Source organism: Myotis yumanensis, unplaced genomic scaffold, assembly GCF_028538775.1.
Source record: "Myotis yumanensis isolate MYYU_CA2020_CCGP unplaced genomic scaffold, mMyoYum1.0.hap1 SCAF_2, whole genome shotgun sequence".
Classification (NCBI taxonomy): domain Eukaryota; kingdom Metazoa; phylum Chordata; class Mammalia; order Chiroptera; family Vespertilionidae; genus Myotis; species Myotis yumanensis.
Window position 1 is genome coordinate 172,003,574 of NW_027223753.1, and position 23,602 is coordinate 172,027,175.

Below are 23,602 nucleotides of genomic sequence, written 5' to 3' on the forward strand. Positions count from 1 at the left end.
CAGCTTCCTGCCAGCACCTACTCTCCAAAGTTGAGTTTCCCAAGAAAGAGGCATTCAGCCACACAGCCAGGCACAACACAGACCTGCAACTTTAAGACAGCCTCAGCCTTTAGGATCTGTGCCCCCTCATCGCCTCAAGAAATTCATCAGATACCTCCCAACCCTCTTGAACAACACCCTCTGTTGAGACCCCAAGTCCACCAGCTGCTGGAGCTTCTCGTCATAGGCACTTTGAGGTTCAAGACCTTCTCATCTCTCAAGCTGCTCTAAAGAGGTAGGGACTGAAGAAGTTTAATCTAAGCAACCCAAACTAAAGGAAGAAGGCAGGAAATGTTTTCTCCCCAAATTCTTTGGGAAAATACACCAAACTCTGAATTTCCCAATCTATTAAGCTCCCAGGCCTTTATACCACTGCACTCTTTCCCCTAGTCCTGTGGTCGGCAAACTGTGGCTCGCAAGCCACATGCAACTCTTTGGCCCCTTGAGTGTGGCTCTTCCTAAGCCTTAGGAGTACCCTAATTAAGTTAATAACAATGTACCTACCAATATAGTTTAAGTTTAAAAAATTTGGCTCTCAAAAGAAATTTCAGCCGTAACCGGTTTGGCTCAGTGGATAGAGCGTCGGCCTGTGGACTGAAAGGTCCCGGGTTCGATTCCGGTCAAGGGCATGTACCTTGGTTGTGGGCACATCCCCAGTAGGGGGTGTGCAGGAGGCAGCTGATCGATGTTTCTCTCTCATCGATGTTTCTAACTCTCTATCCCTCTCCCTTCCTCTCTGTAAAAAATCAATAAAATATATTTAAAAAATGGCCATTACAAAAAAAGCTATTTAAAAAAAAAAAAGAAAAGAAAAGAAATTTCAATCGTTGTACTGTTGCTATTTTGGCTCTGTTGATTAATGAGTTTGCCGACCACTGCCCTAGTCCATTTGTCTGGCCATCAGACAGCATGACCTTTCCGCTGCTAACCTCCTATGGAGCCCACCTCCCTTTTAGCACCTTTCTTGCTCTGTTCTCTGGCATCCAGTGTCAGCTTTTCACACTGATCTCTGCCAGAGGGAAACCTCTTCCTGGCTCATTTCTGAAACCCAGTGCCCAGCAGTGTCTAGGAAAAAAGGGGCACTCAAAAGAATTATTGAACAGATGGGACTGTATCAATGAATCCTTACAACTCCCATCAGACTTCTAGAAGAACACAATGACAACTTATGTTATCACCTACAGAGAACAAATCAACACTGAACCAACAGAAAGAAAAATTCCAGCCAAACTGAGGCTCCACTGCCTGCCCGCCTATCTATCACTGCACGCGTGGCATCAAATGCAGGATTGGGCACACAGTGGGGTTCAAAAAAGGTAGATTTTTCAGAATAACTTCAAATCTTGTGTTTATGCAGGGGTGGGCAAACTTTTTGACTCGAGGGCCACAATAGGTTCTTAAACTGGACCGGAGGGCCGGAACAAAAGCATGGATGGAGTGTTTGTGTGAACTAATATAAATTCAAAGTAAACATCATTACATAAAAGGGTACGGTCTTTTTTTTTTTAGTTTTATTCATTTCAAAAGGGCTGGATCCGGCCCGCGGGCCATAGTTTGCCCACAGTTGTTATAGAGTATAGAAAGAGGCAAACCACCTATCCTCACCCCTCACTGAATCAACCAAAAACAAACACATGAAGGAAACAGCAAAGCTGTAGCTGAACATTGAGACCCTGTCACCCTTATCAGCACACTCTACCACACCATTTTTTATTCAGGGATGTTCCCTTTCGCTGCCTTCTGGAGCCCACACCTCGGGATGTTTCTTACCTGCTCTGGGTAATCCCCAGGGGCTGCAGGAGTTCCAGGTCCTCAGGATATAGCACTATTCTTCATGGGAGGGATATGTGCTTTATTAGGTCTGGAGGCCAAGGCTCATTTTTCTCAGGATGATGAACAAACATCTGCAAATACAAAGAAGGGGGGGTGGGGGGGTTAGAGCTGTTTTCCAACAGGGACAGAGTTAAAAATTAATAAGATAGCAGGCACTTCTGCTAGTCTCCATTGGAGGCCCTGGTCCAGGCTATGGCTCAATCCAGGAAGCCCTGAAGGCTCAGAAAAAAAAAGAGAGAAAAGAGCCTATTACAGGTGCAATGCCCCAGGTCAATGAACAGTACAGACAACCTAAGAATAGACTGATAAGAACATGCTAGAAAAATAAAGCAGACACCACAGATAAATCGGAGAAGAACAGATTGTTTAGTCATTGGTTTAGGGATATACTAGTATAAATAGCAATTTGGGGGAGAGAGAATTTAGTTCATCTCAAAATAAACTCTAGGCAGACTTTTAAAAAGTGTTTAAATTGTTTATTATCAAAGAATATTTAGTGAAATGTGGAAGTTTAATTGTGTAATGTTAATATAAAAAATAGGTCACAAGCAATATATCATAGACTATTCTAATACAGAAAAATACATTTTTAAAAATGTGCATGTGAGAAAGAGAAAGGACAAAAAAACTGGATGGTAGAATAATGTGTTTTCATTTTTTACACATTTTTTGTATATTTCAAATTTCTAAACTGTAGATGCATTACTCTTAGAGTGGGGACAATATTATAAAAATATAATTTTTAAAGGCTAAAAACAATTCTATATTTGTCAGCTCTTTCTTCTTTCTGATTGAATGTAAAAAAATAACAGGAAAAGTCTAATAGAGTCAGTTGCATGAAAATCCCAACTTTTATGCAATGAGAAATACTGTAATAAAAATGGAAACAAGAGTCAAGGTATGCACAGGGTTAATACAGTAAAAGCCTCTCAAACGGGCAATCAACATGAGCAGGCAGACAAATCACAAAATAGAAAATGCAATTAACAAGCATATGAAATTATGATTAATCTTAACCCAGAAGAGGCAACTGTAATATTAAGATATATAACATAAACAGAATGTACATTAGCCAGCCACTTTCAAAATGATAATAATACTCATTTCTGGACAGATTGTAATGAAATCGGTATATTTCAAAGAAGTAATAGAAATGAATTTAACCTTTTTAGAAAGTAATCAGGCCATAGAATTAAGAGCTTTTGTCTATTATCATACTTCCAGGAAATAAAACTGAATAAATAATTCAAAGACAAAGATTATACATTTTGGTTTCTTCACATGTAAAATGATTTCCTTCCTAATTCAGTGTGGTGAAGACTGAAAGAGGATTAACAGGATAAAGAATGAGTTTTATAAGGCAATATGCACATGTAAAAAAATAGTTTTGAATTTCAAAATTACTTATAATGGTGAAAAATCTAAGGTTATCAACTAAGCTCCCAGCAATAGGAAAATAATTAAATGATGGTACATCATTTACCATCTACAATAATAAAAGTGTAATATGCTAATTAGACGGACGTTCTTCTGGACGTCCTTCTGTCCTTCCAGATGAAGTCGGGGCTTCGAGAGAAGCCTGGGTTCCGGGTGCCAGAGGGAAGCTGGTACCGGCAGCCAAGGGAAGGAAGGCCTACTCTTGCAAGAATTTCATGCATTGGGGCTCTAGTCTATTTATATATATAAAAGCCTAAGCGACCAAACCACTGAACGACTGAACCACCAGTTGACTGGTTGCTATGATGCACACTGACCACCAGGGGGCAGACGCTCAATGCAGAAGCTGCCCCCTAGTGGTCAGTGCTCTCCCACAGTCAAACTCTCGCAGTACTTCCCCAGGCCAGCCCTGGTTGGCACCTATCAGGATTAGGTGAGACAGCCTTGATCAGCCCCAATTGCTGGCCAACCCAAGAGACTCCACCCTTACATGAATCAGTGCACGGGGCCTCTAGTTATAGAATATGTATGTGTGTGTGTGTGTGTAATTGTGTGTGAATTTAAGTACCTATGAGAAAGAAAATGCTTAAATATTATAACAAAGAAAATGAAACAGAAAATGTTACCATTGTGAGTAAGTTATTCAAATCCAAATACCTAGAAAAAATGTACATGGTTGAGACCAGGCAACTGTTGGTGAGTAAACTGACAAGAGATAAATTCTCATCTTTCAGTTTGACTTCCTTCATTCTTATTATATTATCTGAGTAATTAAAGTAAAACTATTGAGTAATTAAAGTAAAACTAAAGTAAAATATTGAAAATACACTTCAACTTTGTGCATCAACTTGATACACAATATTGAAATGGCCTTGAAACCTGTGCTGGGAGATGCAGCATTAACAGAACTAAGAGGAAGCTGTGGTGGCCACAAACTGGCTTCATCCCATGAAGTAGAAGGAAATCCTTCCTTGAAGCCTAGGGTTCAAGCTGGGGGAATTTCAGCTTTTCATAACCAGGAAACAGGCAGGCAGGCTCACAGGGCAAAAGTTAGAGGTGCCATTCTGTTCTTTGTCAAAAATTTCAGGGTTTTTCCTTATGAATTCGGAGAACTGACTCCCTGGCAGCCTCCTGGAAGAATCAGTAAATATTTCTGATCATTATCCTTCTTTTCATGTCATGTAAATTTCCTTGGTGGCATGGGAGTTTGTAATGATGCATGTATTCACATTATTATTTGGTTACCTTTGTCTCCTCCTACAAAAAAAAATGTAAATTCCATAAGCATAAACTTCATCAGCTTTCTCTACTACTATCTTCAGTGCCCAAATGAGTGTTTGGCACATAGTAGGCATTTAATAACAATTTGTTGAGTACGTGAGTGAGTGAGTGAGTGAGTGAATGGAGGGAGGGAGAGTTGCCAGCTCTTAAGAGTTCTGTTTCCTCAGGCATCACTAATGGAAAATATTCTTTCTCAGCAACCTCCCAGGGAACACTGGGGCAGTCACCTGCCCTTTGGATAATGCCTCTTGCCAATGAATACTGGTTCGCTGCCATCCCCTCAAGGTGTGAGCTGCTGGGGCATGAGAGTTTTGTCTGGGTTCAGTGCGCAGACATCAGAGGAGTACAGAAAACCCAGATCTTCCTCCCTCACATCAACTGCATCTGCTTGGAACAACTTGCCCTCTGAGAAGATAAGAATCACTCCCCACTCCTGATTTCCAAAAATCAACCAGTTGAAACAAAAGTAGTGCAACTGTCAATCTAAATCTATTGTAGGTAATGAGGGCCTTCCAAAAATAGTCACTGCTGCTCATGAGATAGGAGGGGTGATCTTCAACCAGCTGCAGAAGTGATAACAGAATCCTCAACTCATGGGGTGAGAAACTTTAGTAACCATGATAATAATAGCTACCAAGTGCTAAGCACTAACTATAGCTTAGGGGTTGAGTAAGAGCCATAGAATTAGACTGATCTGACCAAGAGTCCAAACTCCTGCCTCTCACTAGTTACATGACCTTGGGCAAGTTACTCAACCCCCTAACACTCAGCTTCTTTATCTGTAAAACAGAACTAATGAAAATAGAGCCTAACTCATAGGATTTTTTAAAAATAATCAAGTAAGAATACACCCAAAAGATTATACAACAGGGCCTGTGACAAATATTATACACATCACATTTTACCATCACCTACTCTGTGGATACCATTACTATTCCCATTTATGAATGGGAAACTGAGGCAAGGAAGATGAGTAATTTGCCCAGAGTAACTTAATTGTGGCACTCCACATGTCCATGCTGTTTCATGCCTTTGAAGCCCTGCACGTAACGTTCCCTCTGAATAAAATGTCCTTTCCTACCTTGTTCACATGGTAGGAAAGCCTCCCACAGAGCCTCCCACACCAGCTAAAATGTCACCTGGACTCTGAAGCCTTTCTTGGCCCCATAGAGATTGGCACAACCCCACTGTTGTGTCTAGCGTTTATCAGACTACAAGACATTTATCTGAGAACTCCTTTAAAATGTATCTCTGGTCTCCTGTATCTAGCCAGGATCATCTCTACCCAGGTCCTTGAATATTTTAGGTCCTGAATCACTATAATTCTCTCCAACCCTATTTCTGTTGGAATTTGTGGTGATATCAACATCCACCTGCAGAATTATTCTAGTCCCCTGGTCTCTCAGTTCTTTGATTCCTCTACTCCAATGACTGTGACCTTAGCCCCCTCAGTCCCAAGGTCATATCTCTGATCTTGTCATTTACAAAAAATATACTCCCTCTGTAGTCTTGATTTCAGGCATACCCTCTGTAATCACCACTCCTGTCTTTGCAGCTGAGTCCAATTAATACCCAACTCCAACAATGGAATGTGGTTGATCCTACCACCTTCTCACGCCTCTTACTTTCTTTATATCCTCCCTTCTCTTCCCACCCAGCTTAAATTCCATGGTCAGTTATTAAATTGAGCTCTCTCATCATACATGGTTGGATAAACCCCAATCCTGGCTAAATCCAACTCTCTGTCCCACTCCACACCTGCAAACATGTATCTGGACATGGCTAGAGAAAATCACACTGTGATGCTTACTGATTTCACTTCAAGTTCACAGTCACTAACTACAAGTAGCTACTTAATGCTTCCCAGCAATCATGTGCTACTTTTTCAGTCAATTCATCTGCCACTCTCCTAGGGGATTATCACACACACACACACACACACACACACACACACACACCATGAAAGCTCTCCTCATCCTCACCTTCCCCTTATTCATGGAGAAAAAGAAAGCTACCAGAATAGAACTTTCATAGACATGCCTTTGTACTCAGCTACCCACCCAACCTGTATTTATACCCAAATGTTCCTTTTGTTCCTAGGGATGAATTAGATGCATCCAACACTTATAATATCCAACATTTGTCCACTATGTCCTATGTACTCTTATCTACTTAAGGACATTCTTGTTGAAAATTTTCCTTTTTTCTTCTGCATCAGTAGGTATCCCTCTCTCAAAGATCATGTCCATCAGCATATAGACATGCTATTATTTTTCCTATCTTGGAAAAAAAAGAAACTCTCTTGACAGAGGCAGCCACCACCTGATAGTAGGACATCTAAGACAGTGCGTGCTTTCAGATATGAGGCAATAGGAAATACACAGCACTTTCTGTGAAAAATTCTTGACCAAAATGTAGACTAAGTATATAGATCAAGCCTTTACAATCAATTCCAGTTTTCAGGAAATATAGCAGAAAAAGAGCAAATTAAATGATACCATAAAGAGGTTTTCAGACAAATCCTGAAAGCAGGACATTCTACAGGACAACAAGTCAATGCACATGACAATCAAATGGCTTCAGAGATACAACAATCATATGCAATATGTAGACCTTGCTTGAATTTCTAGTTGAACAAAACCCATTGGGAAAAATAGCAATATTTGGATATAGATTTGATAGCATATGATATTATGAAATCACTTTGCTAACTTTTTAGATATAATTATTATATTTGTAGTTATGTTTTTAAAAAACCCTATACATGTGAAGCAGTTAGAGGTTAAATCTATTTGCAAGTACTTCAACCAAAAATAGATAAAGCAAATATGAAAAATATGTCATTTTTTAAAAAAAATGTACTCCAATTAAGCTATGTAAGAAGCAAGAGTAATGTACAGACACTTCTTAGACAAAATTTTTGGGAGAGGGGAGAGTTTGAAAGATCTTGAAGGAAAAAGTTATAGATAATTGTTTATTTCACTGAAGGAATTAACTAAAAAAGATATATGACTTTATAAAAGTCGCATAATTAGCCACTGCATGAGTTTTTAATACAGTTTATTTCTCCATTCCTCCTGCAAAACCTCTTGACCAGCTCCTCCCCTTTCTCTTTCCTTTACAGTAAAAGAGCTGTTTCTAGTCATTATTTCCATTTCCCTCCTCCCATTCTCACTTGAACCCACTCCTTCAGGCCTCCCCTTGCCCGTGAAACTACTCTTGTCTATAACAACAAAGACCTCCACGGCCTCCATGCTCTCAGTCTTCATCTGATTCAACAGTATTTTATTCAGTTGGTCATTTCCTCCTCCTAGTTTCCAAAACCTACTCTCTCCTGGTTTTCCTCCAACTGACTAGTCACCCTTTCTCAGTGGTCTGTTGCTGGTTCCTCCACCTCTACACATGGAAATGCCTACACATTGTCTACTTTGTTCCATCTGTACTCCTTCTACTGATTGTGAGCACCCAGCCTGTAGTCTGCACTCAGTACACTTTTGGAGATGTGCACTAAAATGAGTTCAGAAAGGTTTTCTCAGAAAGGAAGTTCTTAATTTTAAAAAACAAAACAAAACAGTAGCGTGAGGGTGGGACATAGAATAAAACACTGTACTCGTTCCACAATTCATTGTCATCCATGACCTGAGACGGGTGGCAGCAGCCCAGAGAACAATGAGGATCAGATTTAGAGCACATCAGAATGATTAAAATGACTTATTAAATGCAGATTCCTGAATTCTACCTCAGTCATTCTGATCCAAGTCCTTGGAGATGGAGATCAGAAATCTGCATTTAGCAAACACCCCAGGGTGATTCTGAAGCAAGTGGTCCCAATTATATACCATGCTCTGAGAAACTGGAAGCTTAGAATATTACTCAAAAGTGCTAGTCTAGGAAAGCTTTATCAAGATCCAGGATTAGAAAAGTACAAAAATTCAATATAATCAACTTCTATAGAAATTTGAGAGAGTAATTTTATGCCTGCTGTTATTATTTTAATAATAACTTTTAAAATACACCTTGTTCTTTTTATCATTTCATTATTCTATTGATGTGTGAGAAAGTGGGGAAAGAAAACCCAGTTCTTCGCCACCAATAGGTGGGAGAACCTTGGCTTTGGTGAACGAGTTCAGACATCTCCAAGCCCAGGTTCATATCCTGTCTTTTCTACCTGTCAGTTCTATGTTTGTCAACTGCTGTAAAACCTGCGTCTTCATCTGTACGGTATGGATAATGCTTTAAAATATGCTTCTGCAGGGTTGTGGTAACAATTTAATGATGGACTTTATTGCTTTGTAGTTGGCAAATATGAGAAGCAAGTGAAAGGAAGCCACGAGAGAGTTACAAAGTGCCTGCCTTGCTGTGTTTGCCAGTATTTACCTGAGGATAAGCCCAGCTGCCTGGCTAACTGGGGAGGGGGAAATCCTGCCTAGATCAAAGCCCTGAAGATAAAGGGGCTTTCATTCCTGCTTGTCCCAGCTGTTCCAGACCCAGGCAGCAAAAAGGGTCTCTGAGTAGAGATTAGATCTTTTCCCAGCTAGGCAGGCACTGATGGGGAAGATTATGAAGTCCTCTGACATGCCTGAGTACACTTCCCTGAGATTTGCTAAAACATGGAGAACAGGACTTTGTAGGGGGTGTTGAGTTCCCACTAAGGATAGGGCAGCTACTCCTTGGTTTCTGACCAGAATCAGCCACTTTGAATGGCTAAGGAGAGCTCCAAATTTAGGATTAAGAGAGCCACTGCAGAAGGAAATTACAAGCCATTTGCTAGTCTTCAACCTGTGCCTTCAATGCATATTTATAGAAATATTTGCCTTTCTATTTGCCAGCTCCCTTTCTGTATGCTGCCCACCCCCAGCCCCAGCAGGCATCTGCCCAATCTTACCACACTAGAGACCACTCTGCACTCCACTCCTCAGTCAAGGGTACGCTGAGGAGGAAGAAGCAAACAGGAGGGTTGAATAAATACTGCACACACATACATACTAGCCACTCGTCTTTCCTTCATACCAGAGCACACCCAACAGAGAAAAGAAAATAGACCTCCCTCCTTCTCGGTAAGAGGAACTCTTTCACCTCCTCATCCTTAAAAAAGAATTCAGTTAGTATTACAGAAGTTTTTACACATACAAAAAAGTATAGGGATGGGTCAAAAAGGCTGTGGTACTTTTATACAAAAGATTACTACTCAACTATAAAGAAGAAGGAAATCTTATACTTTGGGACAGCATGGGTGGACCTGGAGAGTATTATGTCAAGTGAAATAATCCAGTCAGAGAAATTCAAGTACCTTTGGACTTCACTCATATGTGGAATCTAATGAACAAAATAAACTAACAACAACAAACAATACATAGATAGAGAAAATATTTAACAGTTATCAGAGGGGAGGGGAGTTGTGGGGCTTGGTGGAAAAGGTGAAGGGATTAAACAAAACAAACAAACAAACAAAAACTCATAGACACAGACAATAGCATGGTGATTACCAGAAGAGAAGAGGGGTGGGGGTGGATAGAGAGGGAAAAGAAGGGGTAAATGCTGATGGAAACTTGACTTGAGGTGGTGCACACACAATACAATATACAGATAATGTATTATAGAATTGTACACCTGAAATCTATATAATTTTATTAACCAATGTCCCCCCAATAAATTCAATAATAAGTTTTTTAAGTATATTTCTATTGATTTCAGAGAGGAAGGGAGAGAAAGAGAGAGAGACAGAAGCATCAATGAGAGAGAATCATTTATCAGCTGCCTCCTTCCCACCACCTACTGGGGATTGAGCCCGCAACCTGGGCATTTGTCCTGACCAGAATTGAACCATGACCTCCTGGTTCATAGGTTGAAGCTCAACCACTGAACCACACCAGCCAGGCTAATTTTTTAAAACATTTTTAAAGGTATAGGGAATAACATCATGAGCCTCCGTTTTCATAATTCAGCTCCAAAAATTAATACATGCGCACGCGCGCGCACACACACACATCCACAATGCATTAGCACCTAATATCCAATTCACTTTCCTTTTTTCCTCTTTTTATTGAACCTCTTCACCCAATTCACTTTTAAATTGTTACCAATTCTATTAAAAATGTCTTTTATATCAAATTCCTTGAATGATGATTCAAACAAGGTGGACACATTTTGTTTGCATGATATGCCACTCTTAACTCTCTCTTAATTTATAACAGTTCCCCACTCCCTTAATTTTCTTTTTCATAACATATATTTGTTGAAGAAACTAAGTCATTTACACTGAATCTGACTGATGAAATCCTCATAGTATTAACTTACTCCTCTTTGCTCTGTTTCCTCTAAGCTGAGTGTTAGATTTCAAGACTTGTTAAAATTCAGCGGTTTCAGGTTCATTGGTTCTCTCAATTTTTTTATACCTAAGAGGATCTAAGTCCTGGTTGTCTAAGGGAGTTAGAGTGAGGGAAATGCACAGAGAGGCCTGAGCTCCTCCACTTTGCAGTGGTCCCTATAAAAACAACAAACACCAATACTCATAAATAAGTTCATTCATTTAGCAAATGCTTATTGTCTACTGTGATCCAAATTGGAGACAGCAGTGCAGAAAGCAGCCAGAATTTGCCTTTGTGTGAGGAGGTAAATAAATATGTATTTAGTTGTATAATTGCTCTGCAGAAAATTAAACCAGGTAAGATGGAGAAGGCATTTGAGCAAAGATTGAAGAGACATAAAAGAGGGGTCATGCAGATTTCTGAAGGAATGGGGTTATAGGTGGAGGGAACAGCAAAATCCCTAGACTATGCCTGGCCTGTTACAAGGACATCATGAAGGCCTGGAACAGAGTGGGCAAGGAGAAGGGCAGTCTGAGGTGAGGTCAGGGAAGTATTAGGAACAAGGTCATGTAGGGCCTTAGGCTGGTATAAGGTCTCTAAGACTTGGCCTATGTATGTTTGAAAGGGATCATTCTGGCTGCTGCATTGAGAACCAACTGTGGTGTGCAGAAGGTTGGGGGAGGTTAAAGGGGGGAAATGGACCTTTCAAGAAGCTATTATAACAATCTAGATGAAAAAGGCCCATGAGCCCATTTACTGAGCTCTTACTGTATGCTAGCATTTTATATATGTTATCAAACTGAATCCTTACCACCACCCTATGGGGTAGGGTATTAACAATTCTCTTTTATAAACCATAAAACTCCAAGGCTCCAAGAATTTAAGCCATTTGCTCAAGATGTCATTGAAAATGGTCAGACTAGAGAGTGAGTCAGATTATTCTAACTTGCAAGCTGCTCATGCTATCCAATATATATCCCTCTATTCAGAGCCCTTCTAAGGTCTCCTGAGAGCCTATCTGCTTGACCAGGTCAACTATAGTTGCCAGACACCATCTTGGACCTTTTGGTGACTCCTCTTTACTCTGCCCTGATCCCCATCTTCTTAACCTCTCAGTGTGCAAACCTCATTCTCATCTATACCTTAGGATCCAAAGTTTCTGTCCCTAAAGACCTTGACACACTATAGCCCCCTGAGACTATCTCAGCTAACCATGTGCCTCTGAGAAATGGTTCATGTGTCCTGTGTTCCAGAAACCCCCAAAATGATCATGAACTTTCTCTAAGATCATGAACTCTTAATTTGTGTCACCTAAGATGCCAGTTAATCGTGGAATAATATCTCTTCCTATTTCCTGATTTTAGGGATGGCTGGCTGCCCCACCAAAAATGTGCTCTTTATATGCAGATGCCATGTAGAGTTGTGGTTGAAAGTGGCAACCCACCCAGGGATGACGATTTCCAGCAAGTGTGCACTCACACACACACACACACACACATGCACACATACACACATCCTGTATCTGGTGGACAATATGATTAGTTATCACCAATGAAATGTGAACAAAAATAATGTGTCACTTCTGGGCTTAGGTGATTAAGAAGTGAGACTATTTGTTATGGCAGCTGGCTTTACTCTAATTAATACTGCCAGTTAGAAGGGACTTCTTAAATATTTGTTTCTACTGGCCTAAGAATATCTGCAGAAAATTCTCAGCTATAGATTTTTTTATCACACAGTTCTCTGCTCATCCCAACATTTCACTAGCACAGTGAAAAAACAGATGCTTCCCACACCAAGCACCTTTTGTATTTGTTTCCTCTGCTATAATACCCAGGTTTTGAAAGATGTTGTCAGCCAAATTTAATTAAGAATTTGAGTTCTTATTTGTTATCAAATGAACAAGGATATTGCTGCCAATAAGAGCTTCTGACTAGCATCAGATTGTCATTGTCATCCCAGTCAGTTGATAAAAGTCCAGCATGATATAAAGAAACTTGATAATTCCCTCAGCCTGTGCAGATTTGTGGGGATAAATGTGCTTCTCCCATCTGGCTTTTTGAAAAACTGAAAGTGTCTGGTGGGTCACAGGAGGCTGGCCTTAACCAGGAAAGGAATTCTGGTTTGTATGGCCTGAAACTTACCCCAATATAACCATAACTTTCTGATCCCAACTGGCCTCCTAAAAATCACATACAACTGGTAGGCTAGGCACTGAGAAGTGCTTACAAAACTATTTCCAACTGCCCCCAACTGGGTAGAATTGAGACATTTTAAGCTTATCTGGAAGAATTTGGCTCCCATTCTGGCTTTAAATCAGAGCAGCAGCAATGTAAAATCAGAATTTTATCTACTCATAATCTCAGCATGCAGCAAACAGTTGAATACACAGCAGCAGTTACATCAGAAAGATACCCCACCTCTAGGACAGAACAGGAGAACTGTTATAGCTGGGTAGGGAAATTAGGTTGCCCAGAGTTCTCAAAAGCTGAAGAGCAAAGGAGGAACAAATACAAACAACACTGGAGGGAAAGAGTTCTATGGAAAGACCCAAAATTAAGAATTTTCTCTTAAATCCTGATAACAAGGGTCTGATGACCAACATCTCTCTCTTCAATCCCAGTTTAATTTTCTTTCAGGAGAACAATGATGTCCACTAATATTGTCTTCAAAATAATTTCCTTCAGGAACTCCTGGGCTGAAAATGATGCCAGGGGCTGTTTATTCTACCCTTCCATCAGGAAGTCAGGGCCAGAGTTTCTCAACAGAATCATAGAAGTGAGCTCCTGTTAAAATCACCAAGGTGACAACTATTTATCTCTCTCACCTTAGCAAATTGATCTCTTTCCTAGGACCAGCCCAAGGCCAATTGGGCCTCTATACAAAGAGAAAAGCGTGGAGAATGTAGAAGGGAAAAAGTTTGATCAAGCTGTCCTCAGAGATGCATCCTACTCCTAGTCCTATAGCCATAAATGTCAGTGTCACTTAGAACACCACTTCTCTATCTTACCTTGGCATTAGCATCATCTAGAAAGCATTTAAAAAATGTAGGATGCCAAACATTATCCTTGGTAGATCCTGATTTAATTAGTCAGGACCAATAAACATTAATAGGGACCTTGCATCGCTTCTCGGCCTTTTGGCTAAGATCAAGTGTAGTATCTGTTCTTATCAGTTTAATAGAGACCTTGCAGAATATAAAAGTTCAAAGGAGGTTGGCCTTCACCAGAAAGGGAGGGAGGCCAGGACTTTACTGGAAGGAGAGCGGGGTAATGCCAGTCCAGTCACCATGGGTGATGAATCAACAATGGTCTAAGCATTCAATCCCCACTTAACACAAACTCTTCCACAATCCAGGGAGCTTGCTGCCTCCTGATAGCCCAGAGTTATTGAGGAACTGGCAGGGCCTCAAATTCATTCTTTGAGAATTTCAGGCCAAATTGTCATCAATTCTGAGCTCCTAATAAAGAGGAGATATGAATAATTCATGTCTGTGATAAGACCAAAGGTAGCCAACACTACTAGTGAGAGAGCTAACAGCCCTTGCATCAAGGTGCACCTTTCACCTTTCTCTGCTCCTTAAGGTGATCTTGACTTTGATCACCAGGTGGCACAGGCAACACGATTAACCTCTTTGGGGGAGTGTTCTGTACTCTGATCGATCCCAGATGAGGGCTCACACTCAATTTCCATTCTTGTCCTGTGGTCATTCCCTCTTAGAAAGCATGGGTTAGTTTTCTCGGATTTTTCCCTCCCCGTGACATATACACAAAGACCAACTAATATCTGTACCTATTTGGTGCTCATTGGTGCATGTTGACCAGTAAAAGTTTTGGATATTCTTCATAAAAGGCCAGATCTCAGCACTCACTAGTTAATTTCACCCCCAAACCTCCCTACTTGCCACTACTTCCTTTCACTTCAGGGATCCAAGTGTATACCCAATGTGGAAGCTTCCAGACTCTCCAGAGGAGGAGTCTTCTACCTGTGTGGATTTCGACCACACTCCTGGTTTAAGCAAACGCTCTCTCCCAGGCTCCTCCAGGTGCTGTGTGTGAGAATATTATTCTACCAATCAGACAGGGCTCAGTGGGGATAGAGTTCATCAACACCTCTTCTCTGTTTCCTTCTCAGCACTGCCAAGCATAAGGTATACAGGTGGCACTCAATATCAAACTGGTGCCCACTGCCAGGGCTTGTGGTTGAGAGTGGGAATTAGTTTGTAAATAAGAAAATTATTTTAGACTTGACCTGAAATCATCAATGAACATGAGTACCTACTGGGCATGTAGCCATGTACAGAGGGAGAAGAGAGGGAAATCATCATTGAGTGCTTTTTAGGGGCTTCCTATGTGTCAGGCTCTATGCTAAACCTGCACATATAGTAGTTCATTCAATCCTAACCACCATCCTCAAAGGTTGGCATGGTTATCATTTCCACTTTGCAGATAAGGAAGCTGAATCTTAAAGAGGTTAAAAGATTTTTGCTAGTAAATGGCAGCACCAAGACTTGAACCAAACTGTCTGAATCCAAGGACCGTGCTCTTAATGCCTGTACTCCCACGGTCATCTTGTTAGACCTGTGACTCTCTCACCTAAGCCCAGAAGCAAATGGTTTCAGTTAATAAGAAAACCAAGAGTTTTGAAATTCCAAGCCCAGGACACTCTTAGAATGCTAGACACTTGACATTTCATCTCACTGAATCCTTCAGCAGCCTGCGTGGCTGCTGTCATTACCGTTGACCTTAGGCATTTACAGAGTCAACATTTGGGATGTTGACTATTTTGGAAGAGTTCCAAAGGTCCTACACATAAAGCAGCCTGATTTTGCTCAGGAATGAAAATGATGTATGTGTACTAGAAAGCCAGTCCCATAGAGCATGACAGCTCACCCCCACCATCCCCCAGGCTGTGACCCAGTATGCAGGGGTTCTATAACCTCCATGTGTCAGGAAGTGATGGAAATAACTGCTTGTGAACTACAGCTCCCAAAGAAAACAGACTGCTAGTCCCTGTCACCGTAAGTTATATACTCAGTGATGAATATCTTGTACTAGATTTATAAATGCCTATGGCCCTATATACACAGAATCACTAAAGGACAGAAATCACTTAAATTGTCCAATTATGCATGACTGCATATTTGGGAAAATGGTGGCACGTGTACGAGTTTCTCGCCTGTCAAGAGAACAAATGCCTCACCTTAGGGCTGTTGTCAGTAAATGAGATCTTGGTTACAATGATGAAGAGGATGTTGAGAATTCTCAAAGATCCCAAGAGAACTTTCTCATGAATGTTGAATTTATGGTTTCAACATTTTATAGAAAAGGAACTGAGGCTGGAGAAGGTGCTATGACCTGCCCAGGAATGCCTGGCTACTAAAGCTAGTGTGCACCCCTCCCTACAACCCAGTAGTAAGTCATCCAAAAAGTGCCAAATCCTGCATGCTGACCCAATCACATGCAGACTTAGGAGGATGAAGGGGAAGAAGGAAGGCTATGGAAGGGAAAGAGCTTGTCCTGGGCTCCCCACTGTCCATTCAAACTTTCATCAGTGCTGGCCTGGAAACGGCAGAGCTGTGAGCTTACCTTTTGACCACATCCATTTAGATCAACCAATTCAAACCAGATGCTGGTAACTGTGGGCTCAGAACAGAGGCCCAGAGGTAACTGTCATCCCTTGCCCTCAAGATGCAAAGTCTTAAATACCACAAGAAATCAGACAAGACCCAAATACCTAATGCACTACTTACTTTGTTTTTTTTCTCCCCACTAGACTTTGAGTAACTGAATCATCTAGTTACCTCAGTGTTCCCATGGCCAAGGTTAGCCACAGATGTGAACGCTTTTCTTTTCAAACAAGGTCGAGATTCTTAGACCTTGGCCTGACCAGTGTGGCTCAGTGGTGGAGCATCGACCTGTGAACCAGGGGGCTGCAGTTCATTTCCCAATGGGGCATATGCCTGGGTTGCAGGCTCAATCCCCAGGGTGGGGCATGCAGGAGACAGACAATCAATGATTCTCTCTCATTATTGATATTTCTATCTCGCTCTCCTTCTCCCTTCTTCTCTGAAATCAATAAAAATATATTTTTTAAAAAAGAATCTGGAACCCTCGTCACTGCTGGTGGGAATGCAGACTGGTGCAGCCACTGTGGAGAACAGTGTGAAGTTTCCTCAAAAAAACACCAATCAGAAAGGATATATGCACCCCTATGTTCATAGGAGCACAATTCACCATAGCTAAGATTTGGAAACAGCCTAAGTGCACATCAATAGATGAGTCGATTAAAAAAATGGTGGTACATCTACACAATGGAATACTACGCTGCTATAAAAAAATAAGGAATTCTTACCATTTGCAACAGCATGAATGGAACTGGAGAGCATTATGCTAAGCGAAATAATCCAGTCAGAGAAAGGTAAATAACACATGATCTCACTCATTTGTGGAATATAGTGAACAACATAAACTGATGAACAGGGACAGATCCAGAGACAGAGAAGCATCGAACAGACCGTCAAACCTCAGAGGGAAGGTAGGGGAAGGTGGGGTAAGGGGGAGAGATCAACCAAAGGACTTGTATGCATGCATATAAGCCTAACCAATGTATACAGACACCAGGGAGGTTAGGGCATGAGTGGGGGGTGGGGGGGGGCGGGCAATAGGGGGATAAGGACACATACGCAATAGCTTAATCAATAAAGAAGGGAAAAAAAGAATCTTAGACCAGGAGGAGGGGCCCACATCCAGCCTGGGATTTGAAGTTCTCATGATGAGAAAGACCTGGAAGATGGGAGGGAAATGGCATGGAGGTGGGTGAAGGCAGGGCACTGGGGCACAGGCAGAGGCTCCAGTCAGCCCAAGCAGTTGTGCAAAGCTGAAGCTGAAAAGAGACTCAGGCCTGGTGAAGAGCAGGTGGAAGATTTTGGAGTTTATTAGCTACATAATGAAGAGCAGATAATAAGCTTCAGAGCAGGGCAGGGAAGTGCTGAACCAGGGATGGGAGGGATGGGAGGGGAGGGGGCTGTGCAAGTTCAGCAGTAACAGAGGAGGCACTCTGAAGCTCACAGCACCTGCTTCTCCACTCCCTGAAAGCAAGTGCCCAATAAACAGTAATAGTCATTGCTTCTTAGGCACCTTCTATGTGTCACACACTAAGGGACTGGCTCATGCACCTGTTTAATCTTTAAATAACCCCGTAAGACATGTAACTGTCTAACCTATCTTACAAGTGAGGAAACTGAGGCTCAGAGAGGTAATGGGATTTGCCCCACTGTGAAGTGGCAGAGCCAGGATCTTACTTCAGATTTGACTTAAGACCCACAAGCCAAGAAAAGCTGGTACAGGCCCCTGTGCTGATGAAGACCAAGCCTGAGATGAGGGAGACTGTTCAGACAAGGACCGGCTTGGAAGGCTGGTGCTGAATTTCACATGACCCCAGTCAGACAAATCTAGATTTGGATCACAGTTTCATTATTCATCGCTGTCTGACGTTAGGCAAATGACATGAGCCCTCAGGGCCTCAGTTTCCTCATCAAGATTGCTGTGAGGATTAAAAGGATCAATCACGCAGTGTCTGGCACGTGTCAGGTGCTTAGGAAACTGTGACATGTAAACCTGGACCTGGTGGCTAGGGTAGGAGGGACAGGAGGTTGGGACCTGGCTCAGCCACTGTGGGTGGAGGAAGTCTTCGTTTCTGAGAGTAAGAGATGAACTTTTGGGAGTGTCACGGGTTAATAACTGCCTTTGGCTAAACATAGAACCTTGAAGTTCATCTCAACAAAACCGATACCTGGTGCTTTCAGTGTTAACAATTTCACACGCTGCTCCACAGCAAAGAGAGCCAGAATTTGGGACCCTCCAGGGAGTCAGAGACAAGGGGCTGTGACTGAGGAGGCTGGATTCCTGGAGAGGCCTGAAGCCAGGGCACAGTGGTGAGGTCCCGACCTCTCCAGCCTTGAAAGTCATTTATCCTCTTGAAAGTCACTTATCTTCTCTGAGCCTCTTTCCTCCCGATGCAAGGAGTTTAATACTCCTTACTTCACAGGGTTGTGATGAAAATAATAAATGAGAAGGAGCTTTTAAGCTATGCCATGAAACAATTATTTTACATTTCTTCCAAACAGTGCCTTAACTTCATCACCCAGTTAAAGCCATCGGAAATAAAGCTGTAGATCAAGTACCACCCCCCACCTGAAAGAGAAAAAAGAAACCCTGTTTGGCAAACACTTAAGACTAAGATTTCTTCTTTTGAAGTGTCACTCAACAATGAATTGAGGAAAATTATAACTGTTAAAACCATTATTTCTCTATGATCATTAAGATGAAAACACAAAATTGTTCAATTTTCTCAGAGCTTGTACACCCCTGAGAGCGCAGGGAAGATGCCGGGAAGTTTGGCTCTCGTTTCCAGAGCAGAGGGCTCACTGCCTGAGACAGGAAAAGTCAGTAGACCCAAATCCTTACAATAAAGCCTGCTGTCTTTTCTCTGGATTTTCCCTCACTTTAGAAAATAGGCCAAACTCCCAGCCCCACCCTTATGTCTCCTGCACCTGGAATGTGCCCAGGGGAAAAACAGTCAATCAGTGAGGTGGTCCTAGAGCAGTGATGGCGAACCTCTGACACACGAACTCATTTTTTCGGTTGATTTTTCTTTGTTAAATGGCATTTAAATATATAAAATAAATATCAAAAATATAAGTCTTTGTTTTACTATGGCTGCAAATATCAAAAAATTTCTATATGTGACATGGCACCAGAGTTAAGTTAGGGTTTTTCAAAATGCTGACACGCCGAGCGCAAAAGGTTCACCATCACTGCCCTAGAGCAAGACCAGACCGGGCTAACAGCAGAGACCTAGGCACCCAATCTCAATTTCCAGAGAAATACTTCTTTTCCAGTCAGCTGTACCCATTATCTGAGCTGAGAGAGTGTTGGAGGGTTTCCTGGCCTCACCTGTGAGCCAGGGCCAAATAATGTTCAAATAACCTAAGGATACCCACCCCCCTCAACCTTTCAACTTTCCTTCCCCACCAATCAAAAGCAATAGAGAAAAAAAATACTGAGAGTTTTCACTTGGAATTCAAGCAGACAGGTTATTTAGAATCACAACCTCCTCCTCTGTTTTGGGCTCTGGTCCTAGACATAGAGTGAGAGTGGGAGAAAGATGAGGGGCCAGAGGAAGGGGCAATAAATGGGGCTGGGCTTCCCTGGAAAAGATCATGCTCCAGGTCTGAATTCTCCTCCAAAGAGTACGGTGAGACACTGCCCAACACCCCACCTGAAGTTAACCCTGATCCTCTGAGCCAAATACTGCAAAGTGCATTTCCACTGAATCAGATGAATACTATTAGCAATCAGAATTTATTCCCCACAAATCACCTAATTCCCCAAAGATGGATTTCCTGACTTGTGTTAGCTGCCTCCATTGCCCAGCAGTGATTTGAAAGACCATGGAGCAGGGAGATTACAAAGAATGAAAGGTGAAGAGGCAGTGACTCAGTGTGAGCAGTAATTCCTGCAGGCAGCCTTCCCAGTGCAGCATGGGGGATCCCAGTTCTGAGCAACTTACTGCCTCTGTGCAGCAGAGCAGTCGGTCCTTTAGTATCCTCAGCTTCTCAAGGACAACAAAAGTCCCACCTTCAGATTGACCACTGTGGAGCCTGCTGTTTCCGTGAATCTCCACTGCCTCTCACTTGTTGAGAACAGTATGAGTGCTCTATTTCTTCAGCTAAAGCATCTGAGGCTCAGAGAGCTTAAGGTTGCACAAAGGCAGTAACTAATTTAGTAAGCAGTAGAGGCGGGATGTGAACCCAGGGCTACCTGTGTCTGCTTTTCCCTCTCATCTCCAAAATGGGGAGTGAGGAGGAGGCAATAAATCTCTCTTCTTCTACTCTCCTCCCCTGGGTCCTCCCCAAAGGGGTGAGAACCAATTCAGTGGCAAGCTGGGGATTCAATGTCACTGGAAATCAAAGAAATACACACTCAAGTAACAGGATACCACTTTCTCCCTCATAAAATTAACAGGGGTTAAAAATGTGTATAATATAGAGCTGACAAGGGCACATATACCTCTTGTGTGAAAACAACATGCAAAATCTCTCCTGAAAGGCAATTTGTCAAACTGTATCAAAACATTAAAAATGTCCATTCTGTTAGCTTAGTAATTCTATCTCCAAAAAGGAAATAACCAAGAGAAGCTGTAAAAGACATCTCAGCCCATGCATACCCTAAAAAACCTTGATTCACAACAATAGAGGAATGGTAAAATGTTACAGGATGTCCACAGGATGTAATATGATTAAATGATTAAAAGTAACATTTATAAAGAGCTCTTAAAGCTTTTTTAATGATAAATTGCATACATATGGAAAAATAGTATAATGAGTCATCATGTACCCATTACTAGCATCAACAATTATTAATTTATAGCCAATCTTATTTAACTGACATTCACCCAGCCCCCACGTTGGGTATTTTAAGCAAATCCCAGACATCATATCATTGCATCCACACAAATGCCAATATGTATCCCTAAAAGGTACTTTTAAAAATATAACTAAAATACAATTATCAAACCTAAAATTTTAAAAAAATAATTTATTGTTTTCTTAACAAAAGAGGAAAGTGTTTGTAATATAATATTAATTTATAAAGAATATTATATATCCACTAGTGGCCTGGTGCATGAATTTGTGTACATTGAAAGGAAATTAATTAGAAGAAATATTTTAACCCTTTGCTGTCGTATTAAATTTGGACATGGGTGTCGTACAGTTTGGAATTAATTTCCATTGAAAGAGCAGTGATACATAACATGCAAGATTATGAAGGATAAACAAGATTTATTCATTCTTTTTTGGAACTACGTCACTGCTAGTAGAATCACTACAAACGTTATCACTTTCTACGTCAGAGTCAGTATTCAAGGTGCCAAAATAAAACTCTTCATCGTTACTTTCAGATTCACAGTACACTTCTTTCAGTAACTTTTTTTTTGCCATTTTGGAGTATTATTTTGAAATATCTTAACAAGTGAGAATGCCTAATTACAGTTAAATGTAATTTGTAAAGCTTTATTTGAAATTCTGCGAAGTATCTCCGAAGCTTGTCGACTTCTTCACTCTCAAAAGGCGACTGACTCGCCACGGTGTTTTGCATGGCGAGTGTGGAACGACCGTGTTTGTTTATATTGAGTTTCAATATCTCCGATTTGTCGGGGCAATGTTTTGGTTCGTGACAAGGTCGCTTAGACACTTAAGAGCTTTCAGAGAAATTATGAAATGATACATGAATGAATAGAGTTAAGATTCGTACGGTTCCTTGCTGTGGTGGCTGAGAGCAGACATACGACCGGAACGGTAAAAAAGCTTTAATGGCTGAGAGTAGACAAATGACCACAAAGGGTTAATATCACTATTCGCCCTTTCTCCATAATAGAAGTGTCAACCAAATTCACGATCGACAATGACAGATTGAAACACATGCGTGCGATTGGTGCCAGCAAGAGCTTTATATGTATCACGTGTGTGTGAGTCAACTTAGCCTTTTATAGATATAGAATAAACTTGCTTAATTAGACCTGCTTTCTGATGTAGCTAAACTTTTTCCAGCCCAGTGAAGCACCCCAACTTCTCTTTCAGGTAATTGTCAGCAACACAGCAGTAAATATCAACACGAAGCACATTATTATTGTAGATCACGCAGGGAGAACAAAGGGTAAGATATTTAACTGCAGCAGTGTTTGACTATATTCCGCACAGTGAGAAAACCGGAAGTCATTTTCAAGGTCCACCATTTCTTACTTCTTTTCAGTTGGGTCAGGTTTCTAAGCTTTCTAAATCTCCATTTCCCGGCTAATGAAAAGAAAATAGGATTCCACCGAGTCTCCTATCTACCTACTCCAGGACTTCTGTGAGGATCAAATGAGATGAGGCACAGGAAAAGGCTTCACAGACATTTGATTAAAGTGTAAAATGTTTCCACCTGGTTATAAAGCAAGTTGTGTTCCTGGGCTGAAGAAACTGCAAGGAGCCTAGTCACTAGGGAGAGGAAGCTGGGCATTGCTACATGACATCATTACCCAGTGCCCACAGCCACCATTTCTAGGCTGGGCTGGGCTATGGACCGCACTTTGCACCATTGGGTCTCAGCAGCATTGGCTGCGATTTGGAGGGGTGTCACTCCAGAGTGGTGGCGGGGCCTGTGTCCCACTTGGGGGAAGCCAAGTGTTGCTTTGTGGGCACCAAGTGCATGGTGCTATTCTCTGTAAATGGCTAGTGCACATCACAGCAGCTCCTGTCTTGAGCATCTTCCCCCTGGTGGTCATTCCTCGTCATAGCAACCAGTCAGACACTTAGCATATTAGTCTTTTATATATAGAGATTATATATAGAGATATACTATATAATCTTAGTGGGTAAAAAGAAAAAGAGAGAGAAAGAGGGGACAAGGGAGAAAGAAAGAGAGGGAGGGAGAGAGGGAAAGAATTTAAAAAGAGAAATGCTTATTAAGAGAAAAAAATGACTTGAAGGAAATATATACAAAATATTGCCAGTAGTCTGTTGTTATCTCTGTGTTGTGGGATTACATATAATTTGGGTTACTTTTGTTTTTTTGTGTGTATTTTTACTAATGTGAATCTACTGTGTTAGATACTTATGTCTCTTGTTGTTTTATTCCTCAAGTTCAAAGTTTCCCTCT

At 41.4% G+C, this 23,602-nt stretch overlaps 1 protein-coding gene and 1 pseudogene across 5 annotated transcripts in view; one reads left to right on the forward strand and one right to left on the reverse strand.

The window, feature by feature from the left end:
* The window catches only part of ST6GAL1 (ST6 beta-galactoside alpha-2,6-sialyltransferase 1), a 115,831-nt gene that overhangs the window by 32,211 nt on the left and 60,018 nt on the right, over positions 1-23,602 (reverse strand). For all 5 annotated transcript variants that reach the window (XM_070406601.1, XM_070406603.1, XM_070406602.1 and 2 more), the window contains one exon: positions 1,810-1,943. The gene's annotated coding sequence lies outside the window, so the exon portion shown is untranslated. The remainder of the gene's footprint in view (positions 1-1,809; positions 1,944-23,602) is intronic.
* LOC139004790 (U2 spliceosomal RNA) lies at positions 14,022-14,123 on the forward strand (annotated as a pseudogene).